This window comes from Triturus cristatus, chromosome 8, assembly GCF_964204655.1.
Source record: "Triturus cristatus chromosome 8, aTriCri1.1, whole genome shotgun sequence".
NCBI lineage: Eukaryota > Metazoa > Chordata > Amphibia > Caudata > Salamandridae > Triturus > Triturus cristatus.
Window position 1 is genome coordinate 1,196,442,530 of NC_140591.1, and position 21,745 is coordinate 1,196,464,274.

At 42.8% G+C, this 21,745-nt stretch overlaps 1 protein-coding gene across 1 annotated transcript in view; it reads left to right on the plus strand.

Moving 5' to 3' along the window:
• ATP10A (ATPase phospholipid transporting 10A (putative)) overlaps positions 1–21,745 on the plus strand; it is an 831,750-nt gene that overhangs the window by 168,431 nt on the left and 641,574 nt on the right. The window lies entirely within an intron of this gene.

The window sequence follows — 21,745 nt, forward strand, 5'->3', positions numbered from 1 at the left end:
CCGCGAAGCAGGCAGCACTTGGTACACTCCGCGGGCGGGGCGGAGCACTACGCCCACCTTTAATTATATTACTTTATGTTTTGACGTGCGGTGCAGTCTTTTTATACACCCTACTATGACATGCACGTGCATTTAGTGTTACAGCGTCACTGGAATAACCAAGCACATTTCACAGGTCTTTCCTATGAATTTTAAGTTGAATTTATTTCGTGGTCGTGAGAACATTTTGAAAAGTCTAGGTTGAGGTGCGTTTTGGTGTTAAGGTGTAGAAACAGGATATACAATCTCTAATCCAAAAATTCCCATGTAGCCCAATTTGTATAATTCTAGAAAAAACTGTTTAATTTCTTGTGCCTCCATTCCATTTCAGAATTCCAGCAAAACATGGAGTGCTTAATGTAAACATATTAGCCATTACATAAAATGCACTGGTATAGATGCACGTGTTATTTCACATCATGTTTATTTGCCCGGTGGTGTTCTTATTTATGTGTTCTTGTTTTTAGTTCCTTTCTTCTCGAGATTGCAAACTCTGATAACATGAAAAAATAGGATTAAAAATGCTCCCACAGGAAAAAAAAGATTGCGTGCACCATAAGAATAGGAAATAATGGGAAAAAAAGAAACGAGTACATGGCATTATTGGATTTTATTTTCAGATTCCCTTTTGTGGATGGTCGGGGAGGTTAAAGGTTTATACAAGTGAGATAAGTTTTTTACGTCTGTTTGATGCCGAAAGGAACCGGTGCAAATGGTATTTATTTTCTCATGTCAAAATACATTATATAGAGTTGTGAGCATGAAAGATGTGCTTATTGGGTGTAGACAAGACAGAATGTGCTGAAATAAATTAAACAACACGTGAAATACAGAGTAACAGACAGAAGCCACCCAGTTTATAAAGGAGTGACGTTCTTCTCCTGGTGCGAAGCGTGGCTCTTGTTTGCCGTATCACTGGCACGTGCTGTATTCCCAGACAAGGCCAAAAGCTTCTCCTAAATATGACAAAGGAGTTTTGTTTATTTTTAAACAGCGTATTCTTCAATAAGCAATATGTGATTCTAGCGCCTCATAGGCCGCTGCAGGCATTTGCGCGCTGTGCAGTAACAAGTGTTTCACTGTCACACATCCTACAATGACACTCTCCCACAGTGCGCCAGACCCACAGCGTGCCCTCGCAGCGGGTAACAGGAAGTTGCGTTTAAAGAGCGAAAGGGACTGAGCGCACCTATTCACTCGACCGATACTAGAGAACTCGGGCAGCAAAGCAAAGCGGTCAGTCCCAATCGATACGTCTCTGGTAAATATCTTCTTTGAATAGGAATAGGTCCCAGAGCTCAGATACAGGAGTCCTAGAAGTTTACTGACAAAACGCTGGGTGGGTGGGGCAGTGTAGGTGGATGGATGGGTGGGTGGGGGGGATGGATGGCTGGCTGGATCATGGATAAAAGGATGGATGGGTGGGTGGTGGGATGCTATGCAGGCACATGAACGGACTTGCACAGTGCACCTCTGTTCCAGGGTTTTCTAGCTTGGTGGTGGCGGGGGCATGAGACATTATGTCCTGGCTCAGTCCAAGACCAATGGTATCTTCAAACCTTGTTCGGTGAGCTCCAATTTAAAAAAATTTGCATAAAATGGCAAACATGTGTACATGCCCATTTCGAATATTTGAGGAAAATACGAAGCAGTAAATGGGCAAGTGGCGTTGTCCGCAAATAGTGCATTGTTTGCAGTTCTATACACGCGGGGCATCTGCAGTACACGCCCAGTGCGCACACAAACATACAATTTACACACAGGGACACAGAAGGCCCGTCCTCTGACCTGCCAGCTGAGGGAAACTGCGTATACAGACCCCGGTGGCACCCCTACGCTGCACGCCCGATGCGCACATAAACACACATTTCACACTCAGGGCACAGTAGTCCCGAGCTCTGACCTGCCCCTCAGGTAAGGTGTATGTGCACAGAGTTCAACTAACAGTATGTACGGCACATCAACACCCAATTCACGCCCAATGACACAGGAGGCCCGTCCTCCGACCTTGCTGGAGGGAAACTGCATGCCCAAGCTCCATGAGACACAACACACCTGCCCCGCGTGTGACGCCCAGCCACCTCGTGCTCACAAACACAGGAAGCCAGTGCTTCATTTGTAAACTAAAACGTACCAGGGCCCTTGTCAGGAGGCCACTGCAACTTCCTCCTTCCTTAGGCTGTCCCTAATGCTCATCCATAGTATCATCAGCATTTTCAATGTATCACTTGGCAGTTTCTGTATTCTATAATATCTTGTATAGCGTGGTACGTGTGATCCACTGCTTTTCAATTAGCTTTGGCGCTTTGCAGTTGCGGCCTTCTGAAGGTATTTTACAGGGTTGTTTTAGATCGTAGTGAAAATAGGTGGAGCAAAAACACATTGGCTTAAATGTTAGTTGCCTTGGGCTCGATTTCCAACTGCTAAAACAACGTGAGCAATCCTCAGAAATATTGTCTGTGCTTATTAATAACCAATTGTTTCTCTTTCGCTTTTGTGAGAATTTAAGCTATTGTCATTTACAATGCCAGTAGCTCAAACTCTCCCAAATGCGAGACCTATTGCATTGCACATGCTTCTTTTCCTTGTCTTGTCACCATATCCTATAGAGTAACTCCCTCTTGGTCTAAGAACTACCTGATTCTCTCGTTAGATCAAGAGGGTCGAGCATAATGTGCTCAGTATCTCAGCCATTGTGGTCATCTATAGCCTGAACAATTGTGGCGGGGTATGGGGAGAGTAACAAAAATACAACTTGTGATTTTGTCTTACCATAAGTGTTCAGTTTCGCACAAACTTCAGCCAAAAGCATGTTTCCTGCCGCCTTACCATCATCTGAATTATATCAGACAAGATGCACACAAATGACATATTACTGTAGAACCCTAAATGCGGTAAGAGGCAGACTCCATGAAGGTGTGATTATCAGCTGGAGGGGAAGGGGCTGCGCTGTTTGTTGCAGCTCTCTTGGGAGTTCATTCAGTAGCTTTATTGACTCCGTACACAATAAATGGTGGCCGTGGACAGAATAAAGAACCGATCAAGATATAGGCAAGGGTTTTCACATTACTAGCTCCTGTGGTCAGAAATCATTTATATATCAAACAACTCACATTTTCCTCACACCAACCAGATTTCACTTGTCCTCTTGTGTCTGTCAAGTGTTTGCCAGTTCTTCAGTCAAAGATGTCTCTGTACAAACTGCTGTCACCTATGATTTTTGTGTGTGAGAGCAAGGCAGCCCACGTTGGCAGATGCCATTCAAGATATCTCAGCTGCATGTGTTATACATTAAATGATGCATGTTCCGTGGGGAAGGTGAATGTGTGTGACAACATATCAAAATCTTATTTGGTGGAATTCCTTAACAACAACCTTGGTTGCATGAGAGAGAACTATCAAAGACCGCACCCGCTTATCACAAAATGTTTAAGAGGTGGCCAAAGCCTAGTTACTCTGACCTGTTGATGGTCAATACTCTTCCAGTCATACTAACAGAAACGTGACAAAGAGATCCAACTATAGCATGGCTCTAAACCGACTCCTTATGTAGAATCATGTTCATTTCTTTGTTATCCTCTTACAGCCGACATTGGAGTGCGTGGTTCTCAGTTGACCAGAATATATAAGTGCTTTGGAGAGGTGAGATCGATGATCAGTGCTAACCATTGCTAGTGACATGAACTGTTTTTGGGGACAATTCCGCGTACCTTATTTGAAGCACTCTTTAGTGAAAGCACTTCTTCTAAGCCAGGTTATCCTCATTAGGCCATTTCAGAGGCAGTGGTTGAAATGTACTCAGATGGCTTCCAATCCTCTTCCCAACAGCAGGAGCCTTGTAAATATCATGATTACATTGATCACATAGTCTGCTGGTTGTGAGAGTGCTTTTTTTTTCACTAAGAGCTACATGTATCAACATTGCATTTTGCGATTCTATAATAGCGAATTTTACCGATTCGCTATTATAGAATCGCAAAATGCAATGTATGTAGGTTTCGCAAAATAAATAGCGATTGCTACCTATTCCTTAATAGCAAATCACAATTTGCAATTTGCTATTAAGGAATGCCTTCCTGTGGGCCTAGAGGTCCATAGGAATGAATGGGAAGGCATTCGCAATTTGCGATTACCAAATTGGTAATCACAAATTGTGAATGCAATTCAAGGGTGCAAGGGGGCCAAAAGGCCACCCTGATGCACCCCCAAAAATGTCATGTGTGCACATGTGGCATACACACATGCCCTAAGGGCATGTGTATGCACCACATGGCACTAGGGAATATGCAATTTGGTGCATTTTTCAAAGGATTTGCAAATTACCACCAACTTTAAGTTGGTGGTAATTTGCGATTCCTTAAAACAATGTTTCAATTTTTAAATGCTTCCTGCATTGCATTTTGGGGAATCGCAAATTGCGATTCCCAATATTCATTCACAAAATAGGTAAACGCAAAAATTGCGATTCCCTATTTTGCGAAAGCCTTTTGGGATGATACATCCTAAAAGGCTTTTTACCATTCGCAAATGGGCCAATTCTGCGAATCGACCCGTACGGGCAAAAAGCTTGATACATCTGGCACTAAAAGATCCTAATTCCAGAAGGGATGGGCTGAGTGAAGAGCCCAAAACACCCCTTTGATTTGGGCAATTTGATTTGGGGGAACACGAAATAGTAGAACATTGGGGAATTTTATTCAAAGCAAACCAATCATTTGCACCTCTGAGCAATGCTATTGCAATGCAAGTCAACCTAGAGCTGGGCATTCTTAGAAAAGTGTTCCTGCTCTTTCAAACCCAGCATACGGTGGACTTGGTAGGACACTTGAGAGGTCAACTAAACTGCTGTAGCATAGTCCACTCTGAACTTTCAAAAACCTCTCCAGCAGCCATCTAAGACTAAAAAATCAGACAGTTAGAATGTGTTTGAACTTGTGGAATTTCGGTTATGTGCAACCAGACTAAAATCCCCATCCATCACAACCCCTCCCCCCACCACCACCTCACCCTACTCTTTTGGCTCCCAGAGATCAAATTTAAGATGCTTCTCTTTATTTCTGTATAATGCCTGCTGGTAGAAAGGCCTCCGGCACTTCCTCCAATTGATAACCCCTCCCCACAATTTGCAACTCCGAAACCTACGTGTTTTCTCACCCTGCTCATCCAACAAACCTTCACACGTCAAAAATCATGATTCTGTGGGACTGACGATCATGTTACACACAGCTAATCCTTTTCAAGCAGCAGAGACACATTTTGTATGTTTTTCATCAGACCTTTAAAATATGACATTTTAGTTGAACTTTTGATTAAATGTCCAAGACAAAGGCACGGGTATTGAATAGAGGTGGTCACATTGTATCTGATTGGATGAAACCTTGTCCCTTTGGTACTGTTTATCTCGACTCGCTGCCGCTACAAAAATTGATCTCATTTGCAGCCTAGCCCATAAGAGGCTTCGCTTCACCTATCCTGTACAGACCAAAGTTAAGACAATTTATTAATAAAAGCACTGGAACTGAGAAACCAACAAGAACTGCAAGTTGAGACTTCACGTGTTCTACACTGGAAATATGCAACTGTCTCCAATTTGTGACCAGCTAAGCCTCAATCCATTTATCTATCAATTAAAAATGTTTCATCCTTAATTTTCAAGTTCTACTTTGAAGGTTAGTGTTTATGCAGTATCTCCTCTCCCATGTCTGGTTGCCGCAAATCGCACACCTCTGTTTCATTTGTCTGGCAGTAATGTTCTAGTTACTAATTTGTTTTCTTCAGTGGTTGCGCATTGTATGTAAATATCATAAATCAATAATTTAAAGCTTATGCAATCAATAGAAAAACACGCAGGCCAGGTATTGCCCCACCCCGGAATTACTGGGATCCGGGAAATGGTAATCACAATGGATTGTAATGGGCATTCATAATAAGGGCCTTGTCCTGACTTCAGACAAAAACAAGGCCAGTGTCGAAAGTATGCTTCTTCCAATTGATTACAGAAACTTTCAATGGAGGATGTGCCTAGGCCATTATTTAATGACCAGTAAACCTAGTCCATTCTGTATAAACTTGGTAGACATGAGAAATTCCCATGTCAGATAGTCGCAGTAAGATGAGGGGTGTTATTAAACTTTTATGCTTAATAAGAGAGGGAGAATCTATCAGTATCCCTGCCACTCCTTAGAATCTTTCTAACATTTACCAGGAATAACAGGTTTATGGTGCGTTAAAAGTGGGATGTCTGTCCATGGTGATAACACCCACCTGTCTTAGTGGTATTCAAGATGGGAAAGATCCAAGTCTCCTTGAAGTCTCTTTGAAGCCAGTCATATAATTAGACACTTCCCTCCTCACTTGTTTGCGTGCTCGCCTCATTTAAGTAATAGCTTGCCCCCTTCGTGGAACAAGTGTTTGAGGCTCTTTGGTGTCCCATTCAGCTTTTACGTCAGTACTCCCTTGTTGTCTTTTTTCCTCTGTGTGCTGTAATGTGGTGGGAAAGTAGCAGGCCATCCATCTTGGACTGATCTAATCTTCCCTTGGTGAGTGCTCACGAGGGACGTGACTGGCTCCCAAACCCACCCTTGTTTCTCCTGTCCTAACTGGAAGAGTCAGTGACACTGGCATCAAGAAACTTTCCAGTGCTCGGCCATCCTCTGTGTTGCTCGATTGAGGTGGCGTGAGTAGATGGTGCAAATAAGGTGTCTTCATGGCTGTTAGGACACTCGGAGATGCAGGATCAAACACGGACATTTTCAGGTTCTACTGCAAACATATGACAGTATTGCAAAATCTATGAGTAAGGATTCAAGTAGCTGCTTCGTGTGTCCTCAACATCTGATTGCATTTCCTTTGACCAAGATAAAATGGTGTCGTAAGGCACCAGTCTGTAGTTTCAGTGATCCAAGGAAACACTTGTTGCTCTTCCAGCTCATTTGAGCCATCTTTTTTAATTCACCATGAAATCCCTCAGTACCCTCTCTTATTGAGCCCCATTCTCAGCTACCTTTTGGAGCAATCATTAAGGACAATAAATTCCTAAATCCAGACTATAAAATTAAAGATCATGTTTTTTTTCCAATGTAATCTTCCTTTGCGATTGCTACATTCAAAGACCTTCTGTAAGTAGCTCGCCTGGATGTTAATAGAACACTAGTTCACTTTAAGGTTACATTTCAGCATCTTGGGTTCTTTAATGGGGTACAAAATGGATGTTTACCTTGTAGCAAACCTAACTTTCAAGTGCAAGAAGCAAAGTTAATCGTGTTTGTGGAGTCTAAACATTAAAGTCTCCAGGACTGAATACTTTCACTGGGTGTATAATTGATATGCACATACATTCACTCTGATTTGGTGCCATAGAAGAGTACGGGAAAAAAAAAAAATATATATATATATAGTTCATTCATTCCAGGCATGTACACTCTGTTATCTCCCCCCTCTCGAAGCATACCTTTCTAGCTGCATAAAGTTTGAGGAGGCATGGCATCTTTCAAAAGTAGGAATTTCAGATCTGAAACAGTCTTGAAATACAGGAAGGCAGCTCCCCCTTACAGAAAGAGAGATTACTTAGAAGGTTTACATTCCAGCTTTGCATACATTATATTTGCAAGGGATTCTGTATTCGGTTGTAGCAAATAAGCCGGTCCATTTTGTATACTCATATTCAAAATTGATAGAATTTCTGTCCCCTACAAATAAAAAATACCATATGCCCTACTTTTCGGGAGTTCATAATTCAAATTTTGTTGATAGTTAGTGAGGAACATTTTTTAAATACCTTGGAATGAATCTTACCATTGTTGGCGCAGCTGCAGTGCCTGCAGTATCTGTCTACAGAGGAGTGGACATGGCTGTGTGTAGTAAATCCTGAGTACTGAAGAACACGCCCAGCAGTGCTTGCCACTCCACTGTGCCGTAAGCGTTAACTAGAATTGACTGTTTGTAGTTTGTGTTCATTTTTCTAGTGGTGACTGGAAAGGCAGATAATGTTTATTAAGTTAAAGGCAAATCTTGATAGTGCTGAAAATCTACGAATATATTTCAGTTACCACCTGTACTTGCTGAGTTGCTGAGCCTTTTATTTACGACAACTAATAAAAAATCTTGAGAACTTCTAAGAAGGCTGGGAGATTCTCCTGATGTGAAATGACCCGAAACATGTGTTGCTGCTGAACAGCTTTTATTTTAGAAGGATGTGATCTGCAAATACGTTTTTCTTGCATTAGCAACTATTACACTTTGCTAAGCACTTTACTTTGGTCTCCAATTCTTTTAAATTATACGCGCGAGTTCCTTCACTCTGCTTAAGAAGTGTTAGTGATTTATTTTTATTTAGACTTGCTGTTGCTCTTAAATGTTGATTTCTAATAGCTGTAGACACTCAAACAAAAAAAAATCTTCCCATACTTAACAAGGCAACATGATGTGTGTGGCTGCAGTGCCTGCGATTCTGGGGCAGACACTGATGCTGCTAAGTGGAGAACTCTTTCGCCCACCCTGGGCCCAGAACGTCCACAATATCAGCCATCCCTCCACAGTGGAGGATGGAGAGGGTCAGATTAGGGGCCGATGGGCCGGCGCTTAAGTGCAAGCAGTGGGCTGCTTTATTTTTGAGCAAGGTGTTGTTGTGGCCTTTGGGCCATTCTCATCTAGTTGTCAGTTCTCATCACTGCCCCCATGAGGCCAGCCAGTCCCAAAAGTGAAGCAATGTCATTCACCTTTCACCTGCCCCTCCTCCACTAGGACTTCACATTTAGGTCATAGTGGGAGGGGTATGGGAGTGCACAAAGGCTGAAAGTCCTGTTGGAAGGCCATGCCAGGTCAGGTGTTGTGGCCATTTTCTCCTCGACCAGGCCGGTTCAAATTTCATTAGGGAATCTACCCAGCACATACCCAGTTTATTTTGTGTACTTGTAGCATGTTGTTGCTGGAGAGATCCGTGTTTTGTCTAGTCGGGTTTATCTCGTCATATGTTAGCAGAGAGAGTTTATATGCCTGCTGCAAACACAATGTGTAGCTTGCAAATCAAAGATTTGCATTTTATGTAGAAAGGTCAACAGGTTACTGCTTAGACCTCCTTTTGTTTATAAATTATAATCACTGCCATTGGAATTAGGGCGGTAGGGAGGACCACATTGTGCAGCAGTTGACTATATTTTGGGGCACGAAAAGAGCTATTATGCAACTTTTTGATGGTATTGTTTCATTATTTGTCACTGTAGAACATTATCATCCCATTCTGGGAAAACGTTTAGAATTAGTATAAGTTTAAAAATCAGATACAGCAATAACAACTGAAAGGTGACCAGTCAACATTTGAGAAGGGCCTTCCAATGCGCAGGAACACGTGTTGCCAATATTTTTGTAACTTTTAAACTGACTGAGCTAGAAAACAATTTTTTTCCTTAAAACCTGCACATTATGCAGTAGAGGAAGAATTCAGTGCCAAACGTGGCAAATCCATAATTACACAGAAAATGCCGTGGCTGCTGAATCACATAATTCCAGTGCCCATAGTTATAATCCATCCACTGCAGCACAGTGCGCTACGAACCAGCATCAAGGAGCTGCATGCAAACCTCAAAGCATTGAAACATATTTCATTTTTAATCAATCTTTCTTTATTTTTATATTTCTAAAAAGGGTTCTGTGGGTAGTAATAAACTCTTATTAGTGCAGACAGCTCCAACCATTGCGTTATGTTTTAATTCCTGACTGTTTCACCAGACCAAGCACTCTTAACATATTATACCTGCCAATGTGGCAGATATGCTACTTTTACGCCTCGTAGCCACCACTGCCTTATGTAACATTTCCTATGAATTGATTTACACACTTGTATGATTCATTTTCTGTGTACTATATGTGGGTATGATGTAAATCGCAATATCACCCTACACTCGCACTGCTAGAAAAGAAATTAAATATGAAAATAAATGATGCCTGTCCGTTACATACAGGGGTTAAACAAAGTCAAAAAGCTGCTTTGAAAGTGGAGTGGTGTAATACTTGCTCTGCATTCCTGTGATCAAGCAAAGCGATTATGCCCAACTTCAAGGAAGGTTCATGGGGTGTCTCCCCCTAAAGTCTTTTTAAAAAGGAGGTTAAATAGTGTACTTTAAAGTAGAGTTTTCACATAAACTGTCCCAAAAACCATTGTCTCTCAAAGTGCACTTAGTAAATGCTGAAGTACTTTAAAGGTGTGCCAAGTCAATGAAAACGTTTGACTCGCATTTCATTCAAAATATGCAGCGGGTGCCCCTATATGTTAATAATTAACTCCATATGTCAGTGCTAGATTTTGGTAAAGATTTTTCCCATGTCATGGGCACTCTCTGTTAATGCCAAGAATTACATACAGTATGCCAGTGGCACAATGTTGCCATTGACTGCATCCATATATATGTGATGGGTGACCCAAAGGTCAAAATAACCACTAGCATCTCAAGGGCAGAATTTTGTTGTGGTTGCCTGCGTCCCCCGCCCAATATGCCATGGTTGTCCTGACTAATGTCCAGAATTTTCTTGAGTATATTAGCACCAGCATTTTGCTATAGGTGTCCCATATGCCAAGCATGATCTCCAATATGCCAGTGCCAGCATTTTACCACTGGCGTCCCATAGACAACAAACTACCTCTAGTGTGCCAGCCTGAGTATTTTGCCATGGGTGCCACATCCCATATGCAAAGAATTACCTCCAATATGACAGTGCCTGCATTTTGTTATAGTTTCCCTTTTACCAAGAATTATGCCCAGTATGTCAGCACCAGCATTTTGCCATGGCTGTTCCATATGCCAGGAATTACAGCTTGTGTGCCTGCATTTTACCTAGGTACACCAGATAGCACGAATTACCGCCTTAATTCTCACTTAATTCTCACTCACTTTAACTTGCACTGACTTTAACTCACTCACTAATTCTAACTTAGTCTCTATTGCCACTCCCTCAGACTCACTAAAACTCACTTAGTTACACTATCACTCATACACACAGCATGCATACACTCTCACACACCATTTCACATGGTTTTATTTTACTTATTTACCTCCAGCTACCTGATCTGTTGTGCTTCAGAAAATGGTATTGGATAGACTATCAGGGCAGGTACACAGCTTCTTCCAGCCTCAGGAACTGAAGCACAAAGTTGGAGTCTGCACCGTGATGCATAGGCTCCAGCTGTCAATTTCTTACTCCTTCACCTCATCTTGTCATAAGGTAGGGTGCGGTGAATGAGGCTCTTGCCAATCCCTCTCCCCATGATGAGATGGGAGAGGATGAGCTGACAGCATGACTGATGGGTAGCCCAGGGCATGGTAAGGATTACCTCAACAGCGCCCAGGGCTACCTGTACCAGTGACACTACAGCATGCCACTAATGGGGAGGTCTTGAGGCCTGGCAGGATCCAGAGGCCAAGGCTAGGACTTTGCTAGTCCTAGTTAATCTCGCTGATGACTGTTGCAGGTGCTTCTATGCGCCTGTTTTCAGCCATGATTTACTGCCTCAGGCTGCAGCAAAGGTGGGCAAATTTTTTTATTATACTAGTGAATAATAGGTTATTATTAATTACTGGTATTATAAACAAGCATTTGCAATGAAATAGGTCTTGCATTTACGAAAGTTTTGTAAATGCGACACCTATTTCATTACAAATGCTAGTTTGTAGAAAAATCCGTGCAGCGCTTTAAAGTAGGCCACACCACTCTCTTTAGACGAGCCGTGTCTAAAGAAAGGAGCGTGGCCGCCATGAAAGTAAAAGCGCGATATGAGGCGCTTTCACAAAAAAAGCAGAAAATCATGTTTGTCAAGTTGACAAACAAATGCATTTTTTTTTGTAAAAGCGCCCCATGCCCCACTTTCACTTTCCTTATACTCGGTTCTTTAAGGAAAGGGCGTGGCAAACAATAAAGTGTAAGCGCGGTATGGGGCAATTAAAAAACAATAATAAAAATAGTTTAAAAAAAACATGTGGCAGCCTTTTGGGTAGCATGTAAAGCAAAGGCACTGACGCCACTACAAGCGGGTAAATTTTTTTTAAAAAGTCTTACGAGAGAGCGTGTCCTGCCTGCAACAGCAGGTATGCGAAAACCATTAAATGAAATAGTGCTCAGAGGCTGTAATTAAAGCCTACCGAGCAACAACACATGTAAAAGGGGCTGTCGCCATGGGAGGTTACAAATGAATACAAGGCTGTACTAAGAGGGACTAACAAGCCTATTAAGGAATCAGAAGCTAGCGTTTACGAAGGACAATAGCACAAGCCAATAAAAAATATGGTCTGAAAGTGGGCGGGACTTCAAGTCCATACTTTAATACAACATGCCTCACAGAGCAGCGCGTGCGCTACCCGGGCTCGACCTGAAAAGGGGGCCGAAACAAGGGCGAGCGCTAATGAAAATAACAGGTTTTATTCTATGAAACCTGTATGTAGTGAATCAAGAGGAGGAATTTCAGAGCCGCTTTTTCTCTTCCACTTGTTCTTTCCCCAGGGATCCTGACCTAACCCCTTTTGCCCCTTCAATTTGTACTAGATTTATGAGTAATGTTATAATCAGAGGCAAGGACCTAGTTGATTGAGAGTAGGATTCTTGCAACCTTGTGCAAGGCGTTGAGACTGAAATAAGTATTCAGGTTTTACAGCTGCAGTGTTTCCAGTCTACACCAATACTACTGACCCTTCAAGCTTAAAAATGATTAATATATCACAAATGTCCTCAAAGTGAGCCTCCTGATGCTAACCAGGCAATGTTTTCTGAAAGGTCGGGCTCCTCAAATGTGGGCCACTTTTTTGGGGCTGCCCAGGCCTATTTTTGGTCTCGATCTGACCTTGAGGATGGATGGGGCAGTGCAGCACTAGTACTCCTCGATTTATCGGCAGCCTTTGATACGGTGGATCACAAGATCCTGGTTGGCTGTCGCCGCGCTGTTGGTATCGAGGGGTCAGCACTGGCACTCCTCAAATCGTTTTTATCTCAAAGGAAGCAAGTGGTGGTGCTGAATTCCTTTCAATCAGAGCTTTCTCTATGCCATGAGGGGTCCCGCAGGGATCCTCACTTAGTCCCACTCTGTTTAATGTTTATTTTAAACCTCTGGCTACACTGATTAGATCTTTTGGATTTGATCTCATTCATATGCTGATGATACCCAAATCGTGGTAGCAATGACTTCCTCCGACAATAGTACATGCATGAATTTTCATGACTGTATGGCAGGTATTGGAAACTAGATGAACTCAAACTTTTCAAAGTTAAACTCTGCTAAAACAGCGGTCATCCTCTTTGGGAGCAATCCTACTCTTTAGAACCCTTCCTGGGGGCCAAAGGAATTAGGCACCCTGCCCTCTCCAGTGAGCAAGGTTAGGATTCAGGGAGTGGTGATGGACAATAAACTGACATATGGCCAGCAGGTCAATGCAGTGACGTTGTCCGGCTTCTACATTCTGAGGATGTTAAAAAGAGATCTTCCCTTTTATTCCGCGAAATGCTAAAAAAAACTGTGTTAACTGCATTAGTTCTAGCTCAGGGGCGTAACACAGGCCCCCGCAGCCCCCACGGTGTGGGGGGCTCCAAGGGGTCCCTTCAGCACAGCACTCTGGCCGGAGAGCTCTTGATTGAGCCCATGCCCATGTTCCCTGCAGAGAGGCCCCCTCAATTTTCGTCACTACAGTGTTCTAGCTAAGATAGATTATTGTAATGGCCTGTATTTAAATATACAACATCTAAACAGGCTGTAAATCTTGCAGAACGCAGCTGCCAGAGTGCTGACAGGCACACCCAAATTCAAATCCATCTTGCAAGATATAATCAAGCTACAGTGGCTGCCTGTCAGGCAACGTGTCAGATTCAAAGCCCCTTTTCTGGCCTATAAAGCTCTTCATGGGGTAGGCCCAGACTATATGATGAAAGCCTTCAAATGCCAGTGTCCAGGAAGAAATCTTTGTTCCTCTGGTGCTCGTAAACTGGTGGTGCCCAGATTCAAACATACTAACTGGGGTGGAAGACGTTTTATAACTTGAACCGCAAAAGAGGGAACCAACTTCCCCTCTATCTCAGAAACAAACGTAACCTTTTAGCTTTTAGGAAGGAATTAAAAACGTGGTCATTTTCTAATTCAGGACGGTTATGTGTTTTTCAGTTGGAGCTCGCGCCTTGACACCTTCAGGTATTTTTTGCGCTTAAAACATTTCAACAACATAACGGTCTGCTGATTACCCCATGCACCCTATACAGCCTTAGGAAGCGTATGCCAGAATGTTGATACTAAAAATAGTGCCTCACATAAATATTGAGATCTTACTGTATCATATACAAAAATATTGCTTCTTTGGGTGTAGAGATTCTGTTAACTCAAAATGGGGGGATTTTTTGTAGATGATATTTTAGACACAATATTTTTGTCAGGTGATATTTAAGCCACACTATTACTGTACCATACCCTCAAATGCATCAAGTCTCACTTCATCCCTTCCACTATTGACTCCATGGCAACCTCACTCTCTAGTCTCAGTTGCATGTCACTGTCCCACTCTCTCGCATTACCGAAGATTACACCGCATATATAGTCAAACAAGAAAAAGTTACATTTACCCATCTGCTAAAAGCTGTCATTACTTTACAGACATATCATCAGTGTGCCTACATTTTAAAGGGGGGATCACCAAAAGTGACTCCCGAATCTTGGCAAATACTATGAAAAATTCCAACAACGCATGAGCCCCCTCTTTTTTTATTTAAAAAATTTTTTTTATTGATTTTATCAAACAGTTCCCAATAGTGGCACAGAGCATGAAAACAGAGATGAGAGATGGAAGCATTGTTACAACAAAGCAATTGAGTATTGAAGTGACAAGGCTCAAAACATAAGGGTACAACCCATGACTGTTTAGCAAGCGATCATTTTCCTACCCCATGTGTAAGTGGTGTACTTCAGAGCTATGTGAGCGCATATTTCCAAAAATGGAGACCCTTACTTTTTTGATCAATTTCACTCCAGTGATCTGAACAGAAAATACTGTATTGTGTTTTGTCTGGAGACAACCCACAGAAAGTTTATGCACACTTTGGTCATATCACAAATTGTTCCTGCATCCCTTTTTTGACTTACAATGCCACTGTAGACGGCTTGTCCTGACAATAGTTCTAGACGTTTTTAATGTGTTTGTGTTTTTAGTAATATTTTTGTTTTGCCTTCGTAACCGCCAGAGGGCTGCCGACATTGGAGCTGGGAAACCAGGTTTGAGTGTTGGCGTCGGCTCAACATCCTGTGATTCTAGGCAAATCACTTAATCTCCCTGGGCAAAGAAAACATATTTTGTTCTTCTGTACTGTAACTGGTCTTATGTAAAACACTCCAATACCTTTCGGTCGAGTTTGAGCTATATAAAACTGCAAAAACAAAAGGGCATTGTAGGTAACTGAAAACATAGGCGATCAACACAGAACTTTTCAGAAATCCAAGGATGTGGTAACGTGCCCATTTTGTACATTCTGGCCACTGAACACAAGGGGCACCTGTTGTCACCCTATTTTTCCTCTTCACCCTATGCATCCTATCCCACCCTCAGCTCAAGTGCAGTTGTTAATCATAGTCGCAGTAGAAAACATATTGCCTGGCATAAAAATTGTAGCCTAAATGTTGTTTCTATAAATATCGCTCTGTTGGGTGTAGATTTACTATTATTGGCTCCAATGGGAAGATATTTTTGTAAATGACTGTGGCATGTTGGGCCCTTGACTGAGATGTGACACTGGAAGGCCTGCATAGAAGGAGTTACAATAATCTAGCCCTAAACTAACAGTAGTGCCCCCTACTAAGGATTGCTAGATAGATGAGAGCAAGGATGAGATGGGTCTGAACTTGGCTACTCTAGGGCAACAACTCTTAAGGAAAACCATATTCTTCATTTCTACATCAAATCGACCTTGTAACTGCCTATACATTTGCCCAGAAATATCTGGGGGGGAAAGTGTGAGGATGTTAGCTCTTCCCTTGGTGCCAAAGAAGATTTCTGTCTTGGAATTGTTTTAGCTGGACATAACTGGGATTCATGCAGATTTCACCATCTCGCCACCTGCTTCATTTCTTTCAGCACACCGCATAAGTCTCCCCACAACACCAACATTGGTCAGTATCTGCCTCTCACCATCATTCTTCCTTGGTGATTATAGCCACAACATCATATTCTCTATTGAATGCCACAACAGTGTCAAAAGAAACAAACACAAGCCTAACAACACACAGGAAACGTGTCTGTTCATGATAACCAACACAATAAAGTACATCATCATCTCACTGGACAGTGCCAGGGTGTGTGGGGGCATACCATGACTTGTTTTTTTTTCCTGTATTCCTTTTTTAAGCTGATAATGGAATGCCAAATAATTTTCCTTTTACATAGTCTTCATGAAGAAGGTTAAGCTAGGAAGTATAATACTGTCCTGTATTTTTCTCTGAGGCCTTTTAGCATCCTGAATTCTCATGTTTGCCGTGGTAAATGTAACAAAAAATGCAGCATGTTTTGTGCCAGATTTGAACTTATTGTAGCTTATCTAGTGCTGGCACAGGACGTGGACCAGATGGGTTTCGGTCCTGGCAGCTTTTCTCAAGGCAATACCTTGTTATGACTCAGTTGCTGCATACACTCCCTACTGTGTTGTGGCGCAGAGTTCTCTCACCAGGACACATTGCTCTATGCACCTGAGCAGGTGGGGTGTGCTGTGCAGCGCGGGGCAGTCTGTGAAGCGCGAGGCAGTCTGTGCAGCGCGAGGCAGTCTGTGAAGCGCGAGGCAGTCTGTGAAGCGTGGATGACTTTTGCCGCAGTCTCCTTTGCCCGCTCCAAATGCCTCATGTTCAAGGACAGCCAGTCATTCCTTTATGAGAGTGCCCTGGCTGTAAGCAGGTGTTTGAACTTAAAGGAAGCACAGACGAGCACTGCTAACACACCTACCTCCCAGACCGAGCAGGCCATTGGGGGGAAACAAGGAACAGTGTGCATGTCGTCTCCTAGTTGGTGGAGAGGTAAACCGAGATATGAAAACATTTTACTTTCCCAAGCTCTGAATGCAGGTGCCGGTCCTTGTGTGTACTGTTCTATTCCGACATCCTCGATTCCACCCCCTTTCTGCTGCAGGCCTTTCAGTCAGTCCATGTTTTCCAGTTCCACCTCTGGGCGTACCCTTTAGATTTTGTGTCCAGTCACTGACCAAAATTGGTCATTTAACATGCTTTCGTGTTGTTGTACCCTTTGTTCAAATGAAAAAAAGGCAGAGGAACTGTTGGAAATGATTCCTGAGGAGCCAGCATAATTCGAAGTGAGGTCAAACTCCCTGCATTATTTTACATTTTGTTCCGCTCTGGCTTGTTCCCGTGTTCATGTTTTGAAGTTGACCCCTTTGTTCTTTTTGAAATTCGTTTGCTTTGTCTTTATTTCTCATAAAAATGTCTTTGTCCAGGACATTACAATTCGGACTTCTGACAAGACGGGCTTATGCAGTACAAAAATAATTTATCTTTTATAAATGCAAATATAACTTGCATTTTGTCAAGTGTATGCGTTTATTTCAGAGATCAGTAATGTTAATTAGCTGGTATCTGGTCTATGTAGCTTTATTTTGCGGTTAAGTTTTCTCCTTAATTGTGTCGCTTTCGAAAATCCCAGCGGATTCCTTTTGTAGATAAAAGTCTTTATGCAAAGGACTCCAGTCACAAAGAATGGGCCTAATTAAGAAGTTAGAAATCTGCTCCCATATGAGTTCTCCTCAGTTAGGAGAAGAGTTCAGGGTTTTATAGGATTTGCAAATTATCCCATGAGTATTCAAGGAGAGCCACAATAGTTGTGGCTATTCTGATATAAAGTCAATGCATAATTGTTAGTAGTGCGGAATTTCCCCCACATGGAAAAATGGTCAAGTGTTAATGTGACACAGATATGCTTACACACATATTTATTTCCTCTAAGTAGGTGTTAGACCTGGCATCTTTTGGCGTGGATTCCCCTGACTTTTTGCTTTCTGTTTTTGTCGGCTTTAGGACTCTGAGCACCGCTGACCAGTGCTAAAGTGCATGTGTTCTTACCTAAAATGTGATTGCAATTTGTTTATCCATGGTTGGTATATTTGGTTCACTTATAAGTCCCTAGTAAAGTAGTATACCATATAGCCAGAGCCTGTAAACCAAATGCTACTAGTGGTCCTACAGCACTGATTGTGCCCCTCACAGAAGTAGCCTTTCAAACATGATTCAGGCCTGCCATCGCAGCGCCGGTGGGCGCAGTTTACTGCCACCTCAACTTGGCATTTCCTGCTATTTGTCACACTTTAAACTCCCCTTTTATTACATACCAGTGACCCCTAAGGTAGGCCCTAGGTAGCCCTAAGGGCAGGGTCCTGTGTGAGTAAAAGGTAAGACATGTACCTTTTTGTTTTACATGTCTTTGTACTGACAACCACCAAAGTTCATTTTCACTACTGCTCCTCTCATAGGTTAACATTGTGAACTCCTTAAATACCCCTTTTAAGTGTAATTCCTGATTGCAGAGAAGTAGCTGCTTTATATTTTATATAATTGGATAGGTAATGGCAAACCTTCTTTAGTGGTAAAGTTGGATCTGGTATTACCAATCTAGAAATGCACTTTTAGAAAGTGGGCATTTCTCTGCTCTTAGCTCTTTTGTGTGCCTTTGAGCCTGTTTCCAATGTACTTCTGGGGTGGGGTGACAGCTACACTTTCTGCATTCCTCTAGACAGCCACAAGTACAGGACACTCAGCTGCATCTGAATTCATCTACATACTGGTTGGTCTTCCTGTGCAAGAGGGAGGGGAGGAGCTGACACCTACACCTGAATAGTTAGTGGCCTGGTCTCACACAAAACACTGATTTACCCCCAGCAGATAGGCTGGCAGACAGAGCTGGGCTAAAATGAGACTTGTGCACCACAATGGCTCTGCTTAGTAGTCACCTCCACTTCAAGGACACATTTGGGTATAAGTATTGGGTCTATGACCCTCTCTCACTAGTTTACTTTGGGGTCCTAAGTAGACTCTGCCAAGAAGTGGAGCTTTGCTTCAGGAGGGACTGCCACTTTGCTAACTGCTTTGCTGTGTTAGCCTGTTTCCTGCTGATTGCTGGGCTGCAGAAGGGACTGCCACTTTGCTCCATCCATCATCTCTTTGTGTTTGCTGTGCTCGCCCTAAGTTGGCAGGGTATGCACAGACGTTTGTCCCTTGCTCACTTTGCAACTGGATTCAAGCTAGCCTGGCAGATGAGGGGTGTTACCCCAAAACTGGTCCCAGTATGCTTGTTTCTGGTCCAGGGAAGACGTGGCTTGGCAGTTCAGACTGGACTGTTCCCATGAGGAATAGGGTCAAGACTGATTTGTATATGGCTGGGTGTGAACTGGGGTGGCGAAGTGAGCTAAAGAACGATGATGGATTCAACCCAGATCTGTGACTGGGGATGAGTATCTTAAAAGTTTCAATGCTGTGTCCATCATCTTTGTGTTTGCACTGCCACTTTGCTACCTGCTCTGCTGTGTTGGCCTGCTGCCTCTGACCTGGGCGGTGAGAAGGACTGGACCTGTTCCCTACAACCTTTTGCAACCTAAGTAACTCCAAGGACTTGTTGGTTTATCCCCTGTTCAGGATATTGCAGAGCCATCAAAGATTTCATTCGTACAAACAACCACTTCTAGGCTCTGCTAATCCAGAGTCTTACTCTGCCTAACTTGCCCTCAACCAGTTCTGGGCCTTCGCAGAGTGTTGGCAGCTGCTTTTGGGCATCCACACGCATCAGTGCAGTCACTGATCAAGAACCTTGTGTCTTCCTGCTAGAGCGTAGACCATTACATTTGTTGACTTCGCCAAAGTAGCAGCACCTGAAGGAGTCCAGCGTGACACGGTGCACTCTGCATGCATCAGGGAAAGATTGGCGTGTGCCCTTTGTAACACCAATCACCGCATCGTATCCAGCAAGGGGATACGCCAGCAATGCGGGTCCTGATTCCGTGGCCAACGGCAACGCAGCAATCCCCTGAGATAGGTACAGTGCACTCCAGGACTTACAAGGTCCCTGCCGCCCAAGCGCTATCGCTGGTGGCCCAAACGGAGCAATTACATCAGTGTCCCGCAAATTTGACATTGCATTTTAACTGTAAAAACTTTGGGAGCATTGTTTCACGCTGACCCCAGGAGAAAGTCTGTTCCCGATCTACAGCGTGGATCGCTGTTATTTTCCCAGCATAACCGTAAAGAACCTACTGAAAGCACAAGGGCTCTTTCAGCATTGTACCGCACCTCGAGGAGCAAGCCAATTACCCCCGCATTAATGATCTATCAGGCCAAAGCAGTAGGTTCGGCCACCTATGGAGCCGAACTCTGGGGCTTCGAAAATATAGAAGAGCTCACCCTGTCCGAGAATAAATTCTTAAGAGAATTAGTTACAATGCCAAGAGGTACTCCCTTGAAACCTCTCTTTAGTGACTTGGGTAGGCGTTCACTTAAAGATATTATTAGGCTACGCCCCTTGTTATTTTGGGTTCGTCTATGGCGCACCCCGGAGCTAGCCAAATTTACAGAGGGTTTGAGAGAAATCATGAATATAGCCGGCTCCCAAAAAATAAGCTGGCTTCGCAATATTAAAAAATCTCTCATCCAGCTTGGTCTAATTGATCTTTGGGAGCATGGAGCCTCGATTAGTAAGATGGATCTCAAAAAAGCATATTGGGCCTGGATCGATAATCGAGATCTTGGTAGCTCAAGTTATGGTAGATTAACTGAAGATTTTTTTACTTTTAAGCAGTCAGTTAACTTTGAGCCTTTTCTCGAGTTTATCCAAAAACCTAGAGACAGATCATTGTATTTTCAATTCAGACTCGAGACCCTCCCTACTCGTGAATTTACCAGTAAATGGAAGCCTCCTTATCAGACCCCTGCCACTTGCTTAACATGCCCCGAAAAAGTAGAAAGCATAGCCCATATTATGTTCGAATGCCCAGCGTACAGTAACACGAGAAATAGATGGCTAGCTCCTGCTTGCCGTCTCCTGGGCATTTCGAACTATCGTGTCGCCTTACGTATTTTGCGTACCGACACAAGTTTGGTGCTAGTCTGTGCTGTGGCCAAATTTCTGGCCTGGTCCTGGATTATTAGAAATAAACCTAATAGCTGTACCAGATGAGCTAATGAACTGCTTTTATATATGTTTAAAAAAAAAAAAAAAAAACTGCATTTTTAATCCTATTTTAAATCGTACTTTTACAATGTTTTTTTTAAATCAGCCATCAAGCAACATTATGATCTCCTGTAAAATATGTTCCCTAATGAACTTCTATTTTTACCATGATTCTTTTGTACATGCTTTTATGATAACTTTTATCGAAATAAAGCTTTTTGACTGACTGGCATTGTATGTTCTTGAAGTGTTTGTTACCTGAGATGCTTTAATGGGATTCTTATCGTTTGTATCTTAGTTTGAAGAGTAAAAGAGATACTGTTGCCGTACCTCATTGTGGTGTATTTTTTGGGGTGTTTTCACTGTGTTACCCTATCCACATATGCACTGCTGCTTTACACTTTGCCGATTATGTTAAGCCTGACTGCTGTGTGCCAAGCTACCAGAGGGTGAGCATGGGTTGATTTAAGTGTGTGACTGACTTATCCTTACTAGAATTGTGGTCCCTACTTGGACAGGGTGCATACCTCTGCAAACTA